The sequence below is a fragment of the Panicum virgatum genome, chromosome 7N (genome assembly GCF_016808335.1).
Source record: "Panicum virgatum strain AP13 chromosome 7N, P.virgatum_v5, whole genome shotgun sequence".
Lineage (NCBI taxonomy): Eukaryota > Viridiplantae > Streptophyta > Magnoliopsida > Poales > Poaceae > Panicum > Panicum virgatum.
Window position 1 is genome coordinate 7,742,959 of NC_053151.1, and position 7,422 is coordinate 7,750,380.

General features: G+C 39.6%; 1 pseudogene; it reads right to left on the bottom strand.

The window, feature by feature from the left end:
- On the bottom strand, positions 1–5,243 carry LOC120682067 (annotated as a pseudogene).
- Between the last annotated feature and the right edge of the window lie 2,179 nt (positions 5,244–7,422).

Below are 7,422 nucleotides of genomic sequence, written 5' to 3' on the forward strand. Positions count from 1 at the left end.
GCAATAAGAAAGTCTCAATTATATGGCTCGCATAGGTGAATTAATGACCATTGTTCTTACGCATAGATGGGTACCTTATTATACATGCATATGGTGAATTTGTAGCTTAATATACTGCATTGTGTATAGCCATCAGGTCGACTAGAATATATTCTAGAGAGTAACTTCCTTGAGGAACAATGTGGTGACAAGGTCCTTGAGGTCTTCTCCGAAGGTGTACCCATCCCTACCATGGAGGTAAATGATCTCATTTGTCCTCACCATGTTCACCACCACCTGTGCTCCTGGCAATAGTGTGCAATCTATATCCATACTTGTCTGGTTCAAAATTCTCCACCTGTTCTCCAGAAGTGCGGAAACCGCCGCCACGGCCTCTTCCCCAGTTAAGCCGTTCTCTGTCATGTAGGTCTCTACGGCGCTAGGCATATCCTTTTTGTGTTTTCCCAGCTGTATGTATAGTATTTGTATATGATGAGTACATGTGAATGCATGGTGAAATTAATGTATGTATTTTCCATATTGAATCATGAATGCCTCGCTTCAATATTCTATATTGTATATGTATGCTTGTGTTAATTTATTTTGATGCACATGTACAAAAGGTGTACCTTGTAAGAAGATAAGTCGTTAAGGAAGCGAGTGACTTGTGAACCAGCACGGACCATTTCAGGAACACCGCTTACCCATTCAAACACCTCATGGATTGCCTCATCTCCATAGCCCATTAATGTTATGATTGTAAGCATTGGTAGATCTGATGACACGATTGACACTTCCTCATGTTCCTTGAAACTTGGCTGCACTACTACAGATTTGGCATTTTGTCCCGGTTCCAAACTAGCTTTTGTCCCGGTTTGGGAACCGGGACAAGGCTTTCGGGATAAAAGCCTCTCGAGGCTTTTGTCCCGGGTGGAAGAACCGGGACAAAAGGTGCCTGACGTTAAAATTTTTTTTGCTCACCACGGGATTCGATCCCAAGACCTCTTGCCCAACGCATGGTTTCTTTGCCAATTCACCTAAGTAGTACACGTGACTCAGTATAGAATAACTTCCTTTTGAACTATCATGTGGAGAGGCCTTTTGTCCGGGTTGGTAACACCAACCGGGACAAAAGGGTCACCCTTTTGTCCCGGTTGGTGTTACCACCCGGGATAAAAGGGTTGGACCTTTTGTCCCGGGTGGAGCCACCAATCGGGACAAAAGGGGGGTCTTTTGTCCGGGTTGGTGGCTCCACCCGGGACAAAAAGCCCCTGTCCCCCACGTTGGCCCGGCTAGCCGTTGGACCCGGGACAAAAGCCACCTTTTGTCCCGGGCCCAAAGGTAACCGGGACAAATAACATGGAAGAAAGGCCTATTTTGTAGTAGTGCTGGTAGTTCAGGCTGGACCAGATTTGCTCCTGGAGGTAATATTGGGATGACAACTTGTACTGCACAATAATTAGAAAGATGCTACATGTTATGTATATTTGAAAAAATATTATATACATAGTTAAATATAAAATGGTTCTAAATACAGTGCACATACCGCCTTTTTTGCATAAGACATGCAGTACTTCTTGTTTGGTTCCAAATTGTCCTCAAACTCTTTGAAGTTCCTCAGGGTCTTGATGTACAACATGCGTAGATATTCCGGTAGAATAGAAATTTCACTGTCATCCCATCTAAATGCAGATAGTAATGGTATCTTAGAGTGATGTTTAGTAAAAGGTCTTGAGAAGAAGATAGAGTGAGAGTTTAATCATAGATATAACTAATAAATAAAAAAATAACAATTTCCTACATCTGCATAGCTTCATTGAGTTTGTGGCACTCCTCTAAGGTAGCATGAACATCAAAAGTGTCATCCAATAGTGACACCATTCCAAATGTCTTTGCAAATAACATCCTTGCATGGGAGTACTCCTCCTCATGCAGCATTCCACATGTCCAAAAGTAGATCTCGACCATACGGTCCCGAGCGTAAGGTAGCTTCACAGTGTCATAAAGGTCCCTCCACCATCTGCATGCCAAAGTTGCTAATTTCATCTAAAAATCTTGCATTGTGAAACACATAATGGCATTGGTGATCACTTATATGTGGTTTTTCTGCACTAGATTAAGTTAACAAGATTAATAGACAGTAATTGTTTGTAAGACTTCATATTTATACCCCTCATTGCTGGGTAGTACTTCCTATTGATCACTATTATATGTTGCTGAATCATTTTTTATGATCTACTCCCTCCATTCCAAATTATAAGACATCTCAAGAATCTTGGAGAGTCAAAGCAATCTATGTGTGACCAAGATTATAGAGAGAAAAATAAAGATTATGATATCAAATTGATGTACTATGAAAATATAACTAATAAAGAATCTAATGGTACTTAGTTTATATAATAAATGTCATTATTCTATTATATAAATTTGGTCAAACATAAAAAACTTTGATTCTTCAAGATTGTTGGAGTGTCTTATAATTTGGAAGGGAGGGAGTACTTCTCAACTTACATAAACATAACATACTATATTATATTATCTAAAGTAGCATGATACAGTAAATGACGTTGTATATTATCACAGTATATATGATGGTCATTTAGATTATGTCGTAACTTACATTTGTATTTCTCTACACATGCACATACAGATCAATTTCAGAAATTCCATGTTGTCTGGCAGATAGTCTATTTCCTTCATTTGGTAGTAGTTGTGCCTACTTTATGTTGATCATTATGCCACACTTGGAAAGTCAGTTCGACATTATTGGGACCAAACCTACTGTTCATAATTAAAATTCAAGGTCTAACATAGTAGTGTTTCATATGCATGAGGATTCAGGTCTAAAGAAGGATCAATAACAATTTGCATCATCTCAAATGGCTAGGAGGCAGACAACAAGTTTGAAATGGCTCGCCTAAAATTAAATCTTCTGCAGACAATACAGTGCCTATAGGATACAAAACCCTTTGGTACATGTCGGTTTTTTTGTAGTGATGAACTATGATAAATATCAAGGGCAAACATGTTTAGCTAATAGAGATTTCGGTTATAAGGAGACTTACAACGAGAGGTCCTTCAACTCCTTGAGGTGAAAGATTCTGACAAGGTTAAAATTCAGCCTAGCAAGCTCAAGTAAGAGGTTGTCGTGTGCCTCTTCGTGCTCATACTCGGCAATATAGACATATAGTGCATGGTTTCAAGACGTCTAGTGAACCGCGGGAGGGCGATATCAAGGGCGCGGGAGATCTGCTCTGCTATTGGCGACTTGACCCTGCTTCTCATGGCCTCCAGGTGGCCTCTCGCAAAAGCAATGGCATCATCGAGAGCCACCTCACCTGGTACTGCCATGTGAGCTGCATTGTACAAGCTCAACAAGCCCCTAGGATCACTGCAAAGGCTTGTGCTGAAATTGCCTGTGTTATCTCTGAACTTGTCGAATACATCTGCATGTACATTGACCCAAAACATATCAAAGATGTGTCCTCCCATGTTTTAAGAAGAACTATTTCTCTAATAAAAACTTAATGCGGACAACTATATATATAGCAATCTTAACTAAAAAAAGTCAGAAAGGCAAATAAAGGGGCCAGTACTGGTCTGACTAGATTTTGTAGTTCTAGTTCCACTGAAACTATTCTCGTTGATTAGGATCTGATAATGAATAAACTGGTCAACTTGTTTCTCTTTGGATTACTATTAACAGTTTATAAACCCGGGCACTATTAAATTCAGTGAATAGACGTACACATTGCAAATAAAAAGAATACATAAACTAGACAGAAGAAAAGTAAGAGCTTGTCTATGTAGTATGTACAAATTAAGTAACTATTAATTCTCTGGGAAAAGATTAAACATCTAAACCTATAAACTTGTGAGCAACGGTGTGCTGGAGCCGAGAGACTGATGACGTGCTCGACGAAATGGGCGGTAGCACAATGCCCGGCGGCCAGGCAGGCTTGGCGCTTGAGCGAGGATGACTCATGGCTTTGCTAATTGGACCTAGGCCTCTATGGCGGTGTCCGCGGCAGTCAGCGGTTGATGACGGCGGTAGCGCTAAGGGAGCTTGAGCGGTGGTGCCTAGCAGGGTGGGCGGCCACGCACTAGGGTGAAGGCATTGGCACAAAGCAGAGCATCAGCACTGTCTCGCCCAACACATGTTTGTGAAATGCACCAGCCAAGAACTGCCTTAGGGAGCCACAATAAGTGCATGCGTGGAGGGACATAGATCCAGGTAACAAATTTAAAAAGTTTACTGATCTAGAAATATATTTTTGATGTTGCCCTTATATTCACAAGTTTATTGGACAGGTGGTGGATTTAACTATAGAAAAAAAAACTTCTGTTTCTTTGTGTTCTCAACAGACAACCAAGTATCCACCGTATTGAATATACAAATACATAATCCCATTGTTCACATGCATGGTCCAAATCTAATGTAATCGTCAGATTTTTACTATGGACGGGCAGGAGTAAGAACTGAAAAGTTGTCTACAAGCTAATCAGCAGAAGCTAGCCTACTATAGTCCATGACAACAGAAACACTACTGTAGATGTCATCATCACAAAGCAAATGAACATACCTAAGGTTTATTTACGGAACGAATTAGCTTTGCGTTTCTGCACTTAACTAATATTATTACCTGCTGATACCCAGATCCCGTGCTGCCGAAGTAGGCGAAACCGGAGCGCAACGATGTGCAGCATGTTGAGGACGTTAGGTCCCGGCTCCTCTGCCCGGATGCGGTTCAATGCTGCTCCAATCACCTCGGTGAAGTGGTTGTCTATGCCTAGGCGTTCAAGTGTGTCGACTAATGTTACCAAATCTGCTACACCCATGGCATCCATGCTCGCATTGAACAGCTGCCGTACTTGCCCCTTGAGCACCTCTGCCCTCTCTCTCATCCACTCCTCAGATCTCTACATAGCCATACACAACAAATAAATTGAAGAGCGAGGCAAAAGAATTAAACTTTACCAAATTATATATATAATATATTTGTGTGCACATAGTTATTAGTAGTTGATGAAGAAATCACCCCACATTGAGGGCGCAAATTTGTCGTCCGTGTCCATGGATCCAGCGGAGGCGGCCACCAGAGTGCTACTGCCAGGGGCCTTGGTCTTCTCTTTGCCATTCGGGGCCATTTCAATGGCGATACAGTTACAACTATGTCTACAAGTGCTTGCTATGCTTTAAGAGGGAGTGCTGTGGTAGGGATAGGATGTGCCTGGGATGCTTGTATGGCGGACTTCTATTTATAGGATGCTCTATGCTGCGCAGTAAGGAGGATGTGACCAATATCCTATTTATAGGATGCTCTAGAGCTGCACAATTAAAACATGAAAGTACAACGCGCACACCATGACTGACGATTGAAACGGGCTGTCTCTATCTCTATCCATATCTATATGTTACTACTAAAGCGAGCAATGATTTTTTTAGTCAATCAAAATTTTAATTGGAATCTCAGTGACCGTAAATAGAGTTAAGGTCCGAAATCGTCTGGAATTAGCGTTTGGCGAGCAAAATAGAAAAAGACTGAAGTCCTTAACCGGCTCATACTATGTTATTATAAAATACATATAGTGTTTAATATATATTTTTATGTGCTATAATCAGTATATTTATATGGTTTCTGTAGCATGCACGGGCATATTAGCTAGTTCTATATGTATACCTATTTCTAAAGTGAGTAAGGTTTTTACCTAAATTTTTTATTTTGATGGTCCTTTAGGTTTGGTCCGTCTAGTATTATTAACAGGTGGGCCTTAGTCTATCCCATATGCAAGTCGAACCAACCCTTCCTACAAATTAACGCACAGGCGCTAATACATATTCAATACTTATACCAATTTTTTTAGCAACGCACCAGCATAATTGTCTGGTATATTACTAAAGCAAGCAATAATTCCTTAATCCGTCAATTAGAGTCCTAATCAGAATTTGAGTGACTGTATGTTGAGTTAAGGGGCCGAGACCATTTAGAATTAGCGGTTTGGCAAGTAAAATAGAAAAGATTGAAGTCTTAGCTCAACCGACATGTACTTGTTATTATAAAATATGAACATATAGTAGTGTATTATATATATATATATATGCTAATCAATATATTTATATGGCTTTAGTAACGCACCGCTCATTTGCTAGTAAAAGTATATGCATGTGAATCACAAGAAAAACAGTACACGGTAGAGATACGCCTATGCACTTCTATGCACTTGATTGAAGCTGGCACTAGCCCGAGAAGTCCGCATATTGTCCACGTGAGTGTTAGTTTGCACTCCAATTTCGATTTGACAAGCATAGGTCAGGTTTGAGTCAATTATTCATGATTTAAATAGGTCAGGCTCGAAGCTATATATCACTACTACAAAAACGTTGATTTGTCCCGGTTGGGAAACCGCTGTTGTCCCGGTTTCCCAACCGGGAATGCCTGTCCGGGACAAAAGGGGTGCCCTTTTGTCCCGGGTGTGGCAACCGGGACAAAAGAGGACCTTTTGTCCCGGTTGGTAACACCAACCGGGACAAAAGGTGCAGCCAGCGCCCACGTGGTTGGCGCACCCTTTTGTCCCGGTTGGTGTTACCAACCGGGACAAAAGGTCTTTTTTTTCATGTTTTTCATTTCTCAATTCTTTTTCTATTTCAATTATACTTTTGCATTTCAATTAAACTTGTGTATTGGAATTCAGTGCGTATGATCTCCACTAATATATATATATATAGTTACTTATATAATATTTATCCTAGATAGTTTTCATATATAAATTAATTCACTTATATATATATATGTATACACATATCTATACATGTGAATTCCTTTACATATGAAAATGTTTAGGACCAATATTATATAAATATATATATACACATATATATTATTGGAGTGCTTATATATATAATACATACATACTCCATCATATTTGCATAGGTATATTCGTTCTTAATTACATAGTAGAATTCGCCTTTTGGAAATTTAATACATACATACTCATAAATAGAAATTTAATACATAGACACACATATATATTTACATAGTTATATTCGTTCTTAATTACATATATACGCGTATATTGTCATATTTACTGTGATTGTCAATATTAGATATTCCATCATAGTAGAATTCGCCTTTTGGATCGAGGACTTGCTCAACAATAAATCCGGAGAATTGTTCTTGAATCGCCATAATCTTTTCCTCCGGTATGAGTTTATCGCGCATCTCCCTGACCTATGGAAAAAGGGGATAATTAATTTCGACTAATTAAAATACGAGTTCAAATATTAACAAGTTTTTTTACTTACTTCCTCCTCCCAATCTGTCCAGCCCTTTGGAGGACCTACCAGACCATGGATGTTCTCGCATACATAGTATGCGCACAATACAGTGCCTGGTTTCTGCCTCATACACTTTAAGAGAGAAAAAATTATCAGGTATTTACATG